Here is a 13,779-nt window from a genome sequence, read left to right as displayed (position 1 = left end):
TAGGGGATAATCATTGCATTAATGAAACCATTGGGACAATTTGTCTACCCCCTCCTATCTCCTTATCTGACAAAGAATTCCCTGTTTGTGTGGTGCCCAAATCTCCGCGTCCCCGCGTCAGCGCTCCGCGGCCAACGGAGATGAAACGCGGGAAAAGCTCTTTAGAGCAGAGCCTCGAGCTTTCGCGCCGGTAGCGCGGGGGTGCGCGCCTCGTGCGCGTCGTGTGCGCGCCTAGTGCTCTCGGTGCTTCAGGGCCGCTAGCCACACGGGCACCAGGAGGGGGAGACTCGCTGCCGCTTATCGTCAGGCTGTGCTAACTTCAAACTGCCCGAGCTGAGGGCGGGGAGAGTGCGAGCGGCCAGGGCGAGAAAACTACTCCACCTAGAAAGTTTCACCTTGTCGTGGGCGGGGGAGGGGCGGGAGGAAACGCGACCCCCCGCGGGGCCCGGCGCGGCGCGCGGGCGGCAGGAAGGGCGGGGGCCGATTTCCCCCTCAGGGTGTTGCCAGTCCCCACCTCTGCGCTCCTGGGACCTGTGGACGAGGTGGACGGACCTCGCGTGAGACGGGCTGACACGTGCAGGGGCGGGCGGGCGAAAGCCCGAGTCTGTTCTCCTGGCCGTGCTTCCTCCTGGACGTGCCCGGGCTGCCCCGGGCCGCGCGCGCCGGTGCCCGGCTGAGTCACTGGCCGGGCAGCTCGAGGGTGGGAAGGGGCGGAGGGAGAGCGGGGCGGAGGGAGGGCGCAGCCGGAGGGCGGACTAGTGCGCGGCTGGGCCCGGCCGCAGGTGACCCGGAGGCTTTCGCCGCCCGCGGCGCCCCCAGCGCTTTGTGACCAGATGCGGTGTCCAGCAGAGGGCGGGAGCCAAATGCGGGACGACAGCTGACTTGCTGCGAGGAGGCAGGGAGGCGCGGAGCGCGCGGGTGGTCCCTGCGCGCTTGACTTCTCTTCCGCCGGTTCCTGGGTGCCGCAAGGTAAAACTCCAGCCCGCTTCTGCTTTTCCACCCCCACCCCTGGCCCTGGCCGATCTGCTCTTTGTTCCCCCGGAGACCTGACTGGTGTTCAGGAGGGCAAGATCAGAAAGGTGGGTGAGAGTTCAGGGGCTTCAGAAACTGAACGGTTGTGGCCCCAGAGGCTAGGTCGAAACTACAATGGGGCTTTTCGTTTTAGGGAGTTGCTTCTGACAGCCACCTGTGTGACTCAGGAGAGAGGGGCGCTGGGGTAGGAGATGGTGTGTGACTGTTACTGCCCGCAAGTTCCAAGGCTGTGATCTGACTCAGCCTTTACAAAAGGGATCGAGTCACCCTGTCGTAGGGTGATGTGACCAGAAAGGAGCAAGCAAGCAGTTTTCTAGTTTCCAGCCTTGCTTTATGCACATTACGTGGGGCAGCTTCCAAGGGGCAGGTGTTTCTGTGAGGGGCTGAATTTTTAATTTCTGGCAAATACACAGGTCTTGTGATCCATCATTTTCAATCTTACTTTCTTTGCTGGGGCTCTGTGGAGGACATCTATCTTATTAGGTGAAATAGATTATAACCAGAGGTCAGTCTGGTGTACTGCTGCTGATCCAATAATTAAACCAGAAACGAAGGTATTTTCACAGACTATTGCCAATGCAGAATTTACTCCAAAGTATGGTTTCACATTTCATACCTTTTATGTTTTAAAAGAGCCATTTACTAATTTGGCAGTTGGAGAGAGTTCCTGTAGCTCATGCATGCATAGTCGCCCAGTGTGTTTTACCTTATCACAGTTTTATATTCAAAGGAGCCCTGAGCAGAATGAAATATTGTCAACTCTCTTAGGCAAAATAATCAGGCTCCTTTAATTGCCAAGTTAAGACAGTCGATGAATCTGAGAGGATTGTAAAAATTGACGTTGGAGAGAATATAGAGTATCTGGACCCTCTCCTGAATTTTAAGAACAGTGTTCACATTTTGTAGAGTTGGGTGGAGACTTATTCTGTCAGTTCCATCAACCAGACACATGCACATTGCCATGCAAATGGATTCAGACATTATTTTCCTTTACAGCTAAACTATTATAGCTGACTAATGAATTTTTTCTGCATGAGGATGATCTGAAAATGATGTACATCATGTTTCTGTGTGCTTCTAGGATATAAATTGTGCTTTTATGTAAACTGTAAATGGTGCTTGGATTATTTACAGGTACATAGCTTTTCTTTCTAGGTTTAAGCTTATTGGGTTTTGTTTTAACATGTAATCTTCCCTAATGGAACAAAAAGTGAGGGGCTTTGGTTCCAGTTGTAGACTGCAAGTCTGTGATGTATTCAGTGTTAACTCTTTCTGAACTGCTGAATAATACAAGTAAGATTTACGTCACTCATAAGAAATTTTTTAGTATCAAAACTGTGGCTAATTCCTTGTAAAATTTACTGGTGTTTTAAAAATTCTATTCAGGCTTTGTTTCAGACTTTACAGTGCATAAGCCTATAATTACTACCTAAATATATTTTGATTTTTAACGTGGTATAATTTATAACATTTAGAAGATGATCTGCTGACTACTGCTTTTTCAAAGATTGCCTTGTTCTTAATACATCACAATAGAGGTTTACATTAAATGTACTCTATGTCCCTTCAGAATTAGTGGATGAGGGTTTTCTGAATGATAAAGATGTATTAGATTAAACCACAGCCAGTCAGTATGAAAGTTCATAAGTAGTATTTTCATAACTTTTAAACCTACGGTAGAAGAAAAATGATACTTTTGTAAGCAGGAGAAAACCCCTTATAAATTCATGTTAAGACTACAACCTACTATAATCTTGAAATTCTTTAAAATTTGTTTAAAGGAGGATTAGACTAAAAAATGCATATCAAAAATCAATTTCCTTAACTGTTGGTAAAAAAAAAAAAAAAAAAGTCCAAAATAACATTAGTCTAATTTGCCTTTTGCACATCTCTGTAATAGCCTGAAGAAACTTTTTCTCAAATGTGGTCACCTCACAACAAGGTGAATAATCAAAAGGGCTACCATTCTCTCAGGAGACACACCTTTCTCTGACTGCACCGATACCCTTGGTGACACATTCATGATGACAGTTCCCTGCAAATTGAGAGCACCTCCCATCTCTCTGCCACCTTCCTCCTCATCTGTCCCCTTTGGTTTGGTTAGAGCTGCTTTCAAGTCGTCTGTGCCTCCATATCTCGTGATTTCATGGTTTCTTCTTTACTGTCATTAGGTTCACCAGAATCATCTATGCTTTCCTTTCCCTGTCATCCCCCCGTATTTCTCTTGAGCTGCTAATGTTTGTTCATGGAAAACTGAATTTCCTAATTGTGCCACCTTAAAGGGAGAAAATATGCAGACTCAAGTGCTAGGGAATTAATCTTTACCTCACTGGTGTGTGTTGAAACTGGTGTCTTTGACACTTAGCCCTCCAGGCAGAGTTTCTCCATGGGCTTTCCTCAGTGTAAAATAGTCACTTGTTAGTAATAAATGATGAATATACTGACTAATGTCAATTCAGGATCACTTTGATTCCCTGTTCTTAACAGAGTTGCTGCCAGGCCCACATTTGCCTTAGCAAAAAATAGCTAAGAACTGTAACTTAAACATCATATGTGTTTGGTACTAGAGGAACACTTTTAAAAAGGAAGAAATGAAATATCTGCCCTTGAAGAATTAAATATTCAGAAAAATCAATCACATGCAAAATGGAATCAAGGTCCATAATTGTTAGGGGGATCTCATAACCGAATGACAACCTTAGGAAAAAAATTCTATTATTTAATAGCAAAGAGATCAACCTACTTGCTATTAAGATAATTTTTTTTTTTTAAATCACAAGATTGGAACTTAAAATTTTGAAGCTGCTTCTGAGCATATCTTTCTGATATTACAACACCATTAAAAAATAGGCACGGTTGATACCAGTATCTTAACCTCCTCATATTATCGACAAGGCAGCTGTGCGTGAGCCTAGCTCACATGCTATTTTCATGGCACCCCACAGCCTCTGCCCGGTCATCAAGGAAGGTTTACTATTTGAACCATTTTCCACTGAGGTGTATGTTGGGATTCTTCAGTTAGTGATAAATGATGACTATAACATTTCTAGTCTCAGGAGTTTTTCTCATCTTTTTTTCCAATTCTTTTTCCTTTCTTGTTCTTTTTGTAGTAAAGCATACCAAGAAAGATCTCCATTCATATGTGTGGGGCATTCTTCTATTATCAGATTAGAGCTGTGAGTAATTTTGTAATCTACACTTCTATCAGAAACCCCATTCTCAGATATCTCTTCAGCTGTGTTTAACAGTTTAGTATATTCCCCCTGGGATTTGTTTCAATAAAAACATCCAGTAAAATCTGACCACTTTGTTTTTCAAGGGACAAAATGAAGAATGTGTTTTTATAAGCTGTAAAATGTAATTGAGAGAAAAATCACACGTGTGGCATTTGTAACAGGAGGTGTGAGCATAGTGAAATAAAAAAACAACAGTGAACTAGCCAATCACATACTCAGGTATACATATTTCTTTGTGATTGTGTAAATTTGTGCAAGTATGTGTATACAGGTTACTCCTGTTGTTTTATATTTCTATAAGAAATTCTGTAACTATAAGGTAATTAGAAATTATATAAAATTTATGAGCCATGTAGATTATATAATGGTCTATAGGATTTGAAAAGTATTTTTTCTAATATAACAAAGAATTATGAAATTTGACCTGAGCAATTATGAAATATGGTCAAAGAATCACAGGTTCTAGTGAAAGCCAGTTTCTTATACTCTTAAGAATGTGTTTGAGGGTTTAGGCATTCAGAATAAATTGTTATGCACCTACCAGGCATAATTCTAGACTCTGGCAATGAATGCAGCAAAGAATAAAACAGACAAAAGTCTCTGACTTAATGTTGCCCTGTTTTATATTGAAGAAGGCAAACTAAATAAAATACAGAAATAAAATGTATGTGAGGTGATGATGAGAGCTATAAGGAAGCATAGAGAGAGTAGTAAGATAGGAGGGAATGGACTGGTGACTGAAAAATTCAGTAGTGGGTCAGAGAAAGCCTTAATTCAGAGGTGACCTTTGAGCTAGAACCTAAAGGAAATGAAAGAATGAGGCATGTGGATATCTGGAGCAGGACCTCTCCTTTGCATTCCTTGAGAGTGTCATTCTCATTTTTTTTCTCTCTGAAATTGTGCAATGCACAGCTGTACATGGACTCCATGGTCATTTATGGGAAGTACTGGGACAGTGCCTGCCATACTTCCTTACAGTCTCAAGGGTGAGGTTGAAGGAGAGACCCACATCCCTTGGTTTGAGGACTATGAAAGAAGAGAACCATGATCTTTTCTTACATTTATTCCCACACCTCATTCTTGATCAGTGATATTGCTCGATTCAGACAATTTCCCTTCTTATTTTCTACACTGTGAGCCTGGCCTAATAGAATTTGATTAGAGTAATACTCAACAGCCTTTGTCACAGATCCCTTTCATAGTATAAATCTGGACGCAGCAAAGGAGGCAGTTGCTGATGGTTTACAACTTCTGTCTGCAATGTACTTCTTTTCTTGCCTTCTCTGTCCTTCCTTTTCCCTTTCCAGTGTTAAATCAGTATATTGAATTTTCTTCTTCTTTTCTTCTTCCCCACTTATGTTTTGTCTATATCCTGTATAAAGATTTGTAAACAGGTAACCTAAATGAATAAAACTAACCCTTTTGCTGCTAAGTTGCTTCAGTCGTGTCTGACTCTTAGCAACCCCATGGACTGCAGCCTACCAGGCTCCTCCGTCCGTGGGATTTTCCAGGCATGAGTACTGGAGTGGGGTGCCATTGCCTTCTCCAACCCTTTTACTAGGGAACAACAATTTGCTCAGAAAAAGCCCTAGCAAAGCAATGCTCAAAATTCTTCAAGCTAGGCTTCAACAGTATGTGAACCATGAACTTCCAGATGTTCAAGCTGGATTTAGAAGAGGCAGAGGAACCAAGGATCAAATTGCCAACATCCGTTGCATCATAGAAAAAGCAAGAGAGTTCCAGAAAAACATCTGCTGCTGCTGTTAAGTCGCTTCAGTTGTGTCCGACTCTGTGTGACTCCATAGACAGCAGCCCACCAGGCTCCCTGGTTCCTGGGATTTTCCAGGCAAGAACACTGGAGTGGGTTGCCATTACCTTCTCCTTTATTGACTACGCCAAAGCTTTTGACTATGTGGATCACATCAAACTGTGGAAAATTCTTCAAGAGATGGGAAATTCTTCAGACCACCTGTCCTGCCTCCTGAGAAATCTGTATGCAGGTCAAGAAGCAACAGTTAGAACTGGACATGGAACAACAGACTGATTCCAAATCGGGAAAGGAGTATGTCAAGGCTGTATATTGTCACCCTGCTTATTTAACTTATATGCAGAGTACATCATGAGAAATGTTGGACTGGAAGAAGCACAACCTGGAATCAAGATTGCCGGGAGAAATATCAATAACCTCAGAAATGCAGATGACACCACCCTTATGGCAGAAAGCAAAGAAGAACTAAAGAACCTCTTGATGAAAGTGAAAGAGGAGAGTGAAAAAGTTTAAAACTCAACATTCAGAAAACTAAGATCATGGCATGTGTTCCTATCACTTCATGGCAGATAGGTGGAGAAACAGTGGAAACAGTGAGAGACGATTTTGGGGGGCTCCAAAATCACCGCAGATGGTGACTGCAGCCATGAAATTGAAATACACTTGCTCCTTGGAAGAAAAGTTACGACCAACCTAGACAGCATACTAAAAAACAGTCATTACTTTGCCAACAGAGGTCCGTCTAGTCAAAGCTATGGTTTTTCCAGTAGTCATGTATGGATGTGAGAGTTGGAACATAAAGAAAGCTGAGCACCAAAGAATTGATGCTTTTGAACTGTGGTGTTGGAGAAGACTCTTGAGAGTCCCTTGGACTGCAAGGAGATCCAACCAGTCCATCCTAAAGGAAATCAGCCCCGAATATTCAATGGAAGGACTGATGCTGAAGCTGAAACTCCAATATTTTGGCCACCTGATGTGAAGAACTGACTGATTTAAAAGGCCCTGATGCTGGGAAGGATTGAGGGCAGGAGGAGAAGGGGACAACAGAGGATGAGATAGTTGGATAGCATCACCAACTCAATGGACATGAGTTTGAGTAAACTCTGGGAGTTGGTAACAGACAGGGAGGCCTGGCGTGCTGCAGTCTATGAGGTCTCCGTCAGACACAACTGAGCAACTGAACTGAAGAGGGGGCAGCCACTGCTTGGCATCATCAGAGTTGCTGTGAGGCTCAGTGAGTGGCATGGGACCATGTGGTGTCTTTCAGAATTTTTAAACCTAGAAATCTCCCAGTTTAAAAATGTTGACTCAATATCTTTAAAATTGTGCAGCCTAGAGAGCCAAAGTGTTTGCAGGCCAGATTTAATTCCTGGTAGTCTCACTTGTGTTCTTGGCCACAACTCTGCATGCCAAGTGGTCCCACTTGGCATTAGCTTCAGATACTGTTTAATTCAGCAGCTATTGCTGCTGCTGCTAAGTTGCTTCAGTCGTGTCCAACTCTGTGCAACCCCATAGACGGCAGCCTACCAGGCTCCCCCGTCCCTGGGATTCTCCAGGCAAGAACACTGGAGTGGGTTGCCATTTCCTTCTCCAATGCATGAAAGTGAAAAGTGAAAGTGAAGTCACTCAGTCGTGTCTGACTCTCAGCGATCCCATGGACTGCAGCCTACCAGGCTCCTCCGTCCATGGGACTCTCCAGGCAAGAGTACTGGAGTGGGGTGCCATTGCCTTCTCCGTCAGCAGCATGCGTGGCCAAAGAACCCCAGACAGCTCGGTAAAGTACTTTATCTTTAGAGGTCTCAGGCTTTTTACCTCACTGGAAAATTGACTTAGCAATTTTAAGAAGAGATATTCCCTAATTCATCATCTATATTGGCACATACTTATTTTCCTAAACTCATCAACCCACGTACTTTCTATCAAACTGTATATTCTGAACTAAAGAGTAGTACAGTTATTTCATTCTTAAATTACAGCATTTTTTTTTGAAATCTAAATTCATTATAACTTTATATGTATATTTCACATTTTATTTCCAAGTTCTCATTCAGAATAAACTCTGTTTGGAATACTGGTGCTTTCTTTGTTCTGTTTTTTATGATCTGTCTAACTTCACCAGTTGTTATTCCTCTACTACTGAAATTCAAAACGTGCACTGTGCTGGTTTCGAGAGCCTTTTAAAAGCCCTCCTATTTTTGCAAACCTATTTTTTCCAAAGGAATAAAAGCTCATAGGTTGTGCACTGACTTGTTTCCTTTAATCCTAAAAACTCAGTGAAATACCCAGGCTAGCGGCCTTCCGGAAGGCTATTGTGTTAGAACGGAAGATTATGTACTGTATTTCTTCCTACTATTTTAAATGCAAATATAATAATATATCATGAAGCTGTGTACATATTAAGATCAGTGGCCTTTTCCTGTTTTGAAATGATCTCTTGTTCCTTGGTAGTTGGAAATCTGAATCTAGCACCTAGAATCTTGGGTCCAGTTTTAAAGTGGTATGTAAAAGAAAGAATTGACTTGGAGAAATTCAAATGTACTTCAATTGTTCAATAAGATTATGGGATTTTTCTGGTTTTTAATATTTTCTTGAGAATATCAAGAGCATTCAGAGCTAGAGATTTGAAATAATGTGTCTTTACAAAGCAGAGAGAGGTGGAGTAAATTTGTTTAGCAGAAGGTAGGTTGTCTCCTTTGAGCCCTAATCATGTGGGAAAGTAAAACCTAGCCAAGTTTTAGCTCCATAAGATAACTCAGAATATCTTTAAAAATAAATTTTGGCTTTTCTCAGGAGTAAAATATGTTTAAACCAGCATTTTGGCTCTTAAAATTTAAACCTAGGGGTCTTTTAAAGGAAATCTAATCCTTGTGTTTTTGATTCACTAAATCCTAAATCATTACCCATAAACTGTATGTCTCTCTAAGCTCTTTGATGTCTAAGAAATCTTTGAAATAATGTAAGCCCCCTTTTGTTCCAGAAAAATAGGAAGTTGGTTTTTGTTAAGGGTCAGTAAACAGTATCTTCAAAAATCTGAGTTAGATCTAAAATCCTGCAACCATGACAAAATGGATGTTTGAATGAGTACTAATGCATTTTTCTGATGCAATGTGGAAAATGTAAGTGCTTTTAAAGACCTTGCTTACTATTGGTATTCCATTGTAATCCTTACTAACCCCAAGGAAATTGTATTGGAACAACTCCTTTTTATTGTAATATAGAGTCCAAATGTTTATCATTTTATCCTGGCACACAGTAGGTGCTCAGTAAATATTTTGTTAAATGTTAAGTGAATGACTTCTGCCCAGAACCTTCCAGCTAATGTCAATCTTTTTATTCAGTATCAATATCCATCTGTCATATCTTGGAATGAGATCTATTCTGAGTCAGTGACCTGATTCAACAAATTTTAAAAATAAACCATATAACTAAACATATGACACTTATTGAAATTCATTCTGTACCATGAAGAAACAGCCTTACAAAGAGTGCTGAAAATAGGAAGGAATTTCTAGGCTAATTTGATTAAATATTCAGTTGTTAACATATGCTTTCTAAAAATTGATTTTTCCCCCTTTTACTGTTCCTGCCATCCTTCTATCCACCTTGACATGCTTACTGATTGAAAGCTTTGCACAGAAAAGGGCAGGTTATTTGTATCTGTAAGCAAGAGCAGCAAGTTCAAACAGGCTTGGAAAACATAATGCTATAATCATAAGTTGCCATAATATAAGAGGGGAGAGGGGTACTCCACAATAATAGTGGTGTTTAGTTTTGCTCCAAATTGTATAGGTGTCACATCTTTGAACTCTATTGTGTGGGGGGAAAATACCTTCTTACTGTAGTTAGATTTCCTGTTTATGAGTGTGTATTTTCTGGTAACTAGACTTCCCATATAGACTTGGAATAAGCATGTAGCTTTAAGTGCAATTGAAATGCACATGATTAGAGTATTGAAGGCTATGGAGAGAGTAATTTCTCTCCAAAAGAAAAAAAGTGGTATTTGGACAAAGGCATAGAACTGAATCATGGTCATTGACATTCTTCTTGATACCATGTTGTGAATTTCTAACAACTCATCACATTTTGTTCCCAGAAAAGCTTTCCTGGTCAAAAGTGTGTTGTTTCTATATGACATTGGGGTGCCAGAATTTGATCTATTGTTTTTTTTTTTTAATATATTTTGGTGGGGACAAAAAGGAAATCTGTGCTATTATGGTCTTGAATTAGAGGTTTTTTTAGGTGAATCTGAAAGTTTGCTGACTACATATATTATCATTAAACTTGTTTTGAAATTTGTTTGTAGATAACAGTGTATAAGGAGTAACTTATTTGTATGGTTTTGACATTCTTAATTTCTATTTCAGTGGTTGACCAAACCATCAGTAATAATTATATATTCATATGTTTGTACACATTCTCATTTAGGGGATTTTTTAAACTCTAAAGGTCTCACAGCCTGATAAATGAGCAGTCAAATGCTTCTGTATTTGTACATTTGGAAAATGTGATTCAATTTAAGACATTTTTGCAATAACTCTCATGCTGCAAGTATAGGAAATAGATAATGAAAGAGAAGACCTGCAAGTTTTGCCAGGGCTTTGGGTCAACAAGGTTAAAGGAAGGGAGAGGTGGGTGGATACGCTTAAGGGTCATGGATTTGGGTGCATTGCAAGTCATGGAGTGTCCCAATAGGAGTCAGGCTGCGACCTTCTGAATAGAAAAAAAGTTGGTCAAAACAGTATTTGGAATCAAGGGAAGCTCACAGGAAAATGGTAGGCGTATGATAAGCAAGGTCAAAACCCTCCAACTCTGTCACATGTGCTTTGATTCTGGGAGAAACGATAGACTATCATCTAGCCATTTCTAAATCAAGGCTCTTAGTCTATCCTACTCTTAGCGACCAGTAAGAATAACAGGAATATGTAGCAGAAAAAGAAAGAACTTTGATTCTGCATGTCAGAGGCATGTGCTGTGCACTTTTAGCTACTCAAGAACACTGTAATGAAATTCTGAGTTCTCAGAACAAATTAAAGAGTATTAAAAGAAAAACCAAACTTACAAATGTTTTACACCATTTTCATGACTAAAATTTTCTAGCATATCAGGGTATTGTAATGCATCCATTACTGTTAGAAGCAAAAGTTATGGCCCTTAAAACTGTGGTGGTTGGTGGTTTAGTCACTAAGTTGTGTCCAACTCTTGCAGCCCCATGTACTGTAGCCTGCCAGGCTTCTCTGTCCACAGAATTCTCCAGGCAAGAATATTGGAGTGGGTTGCTGTTTCATTCTCTAGGGGACCTTCCAACCCAGGAATCAAACCCAGGTCTCCTGCATTGCAGGCAGATTCTTTACCCACTGAGCTATGAGGGAAGTGTATCAAGATATTGTAATTCATCTATTACTGTTAGAATCAAGAGTTATAGCCCTTAAAACTATATCCATAGTTACTTTTAGATTTGGGATATCATCTGCAGTGGACATATATTAACTTTTCTTGCAAATATTATTTTGAGACCATTTCTTTGGGTTTCAATTGCACAGAATTCATGCTGGAGTATGTGTAAGAATTGTACTTCTCATGTTCTAAACTTCGTTGTCTAAGAGTTGAGGAAAGCTTCTCTCAAGAGCTGCCTTCACTTCCCGTCTTTATGCTCCTCTGGGAGTCTTGCTGCTGCTAAGTCGCTTCAGTCGTGTCCGACTCTGTGCGACCCTGTAGACGGCAGCCCACCAGGCTCCCCCGTCCCTGGGATTCTCCAGGCAAGAACACTGGAGTGGGTTGCCATTTCCTTCTCCAATGTATGAAAGTGGAAAGTGAAAGTGAAGTCGCTCAGTCGTGTCCAACTCTTAGCGACTCCATGGACTGCAGCCTACCAGGCTCCTCTGTCCGTGGGATTTTCCAGGCAAGAGTACTGGAGTGGGGTTTCTTTTGATTCTGGCTTCACATTCAGGCAGAATCCCTCCAACACTGTCCAAAGTGAGCCTGTGACCTGACTACTATCTAGTTAAGATAGACAGCAGGCAGGGAATCATTTAGGGCCTATATGAAACTCTGGACCTAAAATATCACCCTAGCTAGTTTTTTAATTGATTATAAAAGTATACAATAAATATTTTAAGTTCTGTCACTTTATTTATATATAAAGAAGCAGCCAAAGCAAAAGTTGTTGACAGAAGGAAATGTTCTAACAGATATGAAGGTGCTTTTTGGACTTTTTAAAGTTCACTCATAGTTCAGTTGGTGAAGAATCTGCCTGCAGTGCAGGAGACCCTGGTTGGATTCCTGGGTTGGGAAGATGTGCTGGAGAAGGGATAGGCTACCCACTCCAGTATTCTTGGGCTTCCCTTGTGGCTCAGCTGGTAAAGAATCCTCCTGGAATGCGGGAGACATGGGTTTGATTCCTGGGCTGGGAAGATCCCCTGGAGAAAGGAAAGGCTACCCACTCCAGTATTCTGGCCTAGAGAATTCCATGGACTGTATAGTTCATGGGGTCACAAAGAGTTGGACACAACTGAAAGATTATCACTTTCACTTTCTGTCATATCAGAATTAAGATACTTCTAAATTTATTTCAGTCTCACTATCAATTTGGATTGTTCATTGAAATCTGTAAGTTAAGGTTCAATGATTTTAAACATTCTTCTGGTTTTCAAATAGCTTACCAAAAAAAACCTGTTCTTTAAATCACTAGAAAAGTGCAGATATAACCCTGGACAGTTTCACTAATGACAATGAAAGGTGACAGTCCTAGAATCTATGTCATAACTTGATTAATTGCTTTTCAAATGTTATTAAGGATTCTGAATGAATAATAAGATTGGTGTTTAGTATCAAGGCTCCCTCACAATTCCTAAATGGGTTTTAATTTTCAGAGTTAAATAATCATTATATCTAATTCATTTCTTTAACATCTTTAGACTGTTGGTTTTATTGAGAAGAGAACAGAGTATCTATTTCAATATGTTTTTCTTTTCCCTGATGTTATTCCTTATAGATTTCAATAATAATGGTTTTGAAATAAAAACAGTCCAATTCTGGCATTTCCTCTTAATAAAGGTTCATAGATCTGATGGATTATATAAACATGACAAGGAATTCACTTCAAAGATTATGATTATGGGAGCATTTAATTCTCAAATCTGCCTTGCTGCCTGTTTAGATACTCAGTAAAAATGAGCATTGTGCATTAGGATAAATGTTACCTTGAGAACTTTTATTTTTGCTTTGGTCATTGCTCATTTTGACCGGTCTATAGCACCTGCTTCTCTTACCAGCATATCTGTTTACTTGTCTGTAGTCTCATTTTTACCTCTTGCCACCACAGTGATTGGGCTTCCTTGGTGGCTCATCTGGTAAAGAATCCGCATGCAATGCAGGAGGTCTGGGTTTGATCCCTGGGTTGGGAAGATCCCCTGGATAAGGGAACAGTTAATTCCATGAACTGTGTAGTTCATGGGGTCACAAAGAATTGGACACGACTGAGTAACTTTCACTAGTGGCTACAAGCTTCCATTATTCCCTCAAGTTCTTGAATCTCTTTGGCTCCCCTTTTCAGTATAGTATCTTCACTTATAACTTAAAGAGTAAATAGAATCCTAAATGATTTGCATGTCACCCATTATTACCTCCTTGCTTCTGTGTGAGATGATGAAATGGTCTTTTCAACTTATGGTCTTGGTCTCGTTCTTCCCCACGTCTTTAAGCACCTTGCTCCATCTGTCCCACCATCCCTACCAACCCCTCTCA

The 13,779-nt window shown here is 40.8% G+C and overlaps 1 protein-coding gene across 3 annotated transcripts in view; it reads left to right on the top strand.

The window, feature by feature from the left end:
* Positions 1-733: 733 nt before the first annotated feature.
* MET (MET proto-oncogene, receptor tyrosine kinase) overlaps positions 734-13,779 on the top strand; it is a 114,650-nt gene continuing 101,604 nt past the window's right edge. For 2 of the 3 annotated variants that reach the window (XM_070787800.1, XM_070787799.1), the window contains exon 1: positions 734-969. The gene's annotated coding sequence lies outside the window, so the exon portion shown is untranslated. Of the gene's footprint in view, positions 1,080-13,779 lie in introns of all 3 variants that reach the window. The other variant, XM_019958725.2, reaches the window with a different exon arrangement.

The sequence above is a fragment of the Bos indicus genome, chromosome 4 (assembly GCF_029378745.1).
Source record: "Bos indicus isolate NIAB-ARS_2022 breed Sahiwal x Tharparkar chromosome 4, NIAB-ARS_B.indTharparkar_mat_pri_1.0, whole genome shotgun sequence".
NCBI classification, from domain to species: domain Eukaryota; kingdom Metazoa; phylum Chordata; class Mammalia; order Artiodactyla; family Bovidae; genus Bos; species Bos indicus.
This window is presented reverse-complemented; position numbering and strand designations above follow the sequence as displayed.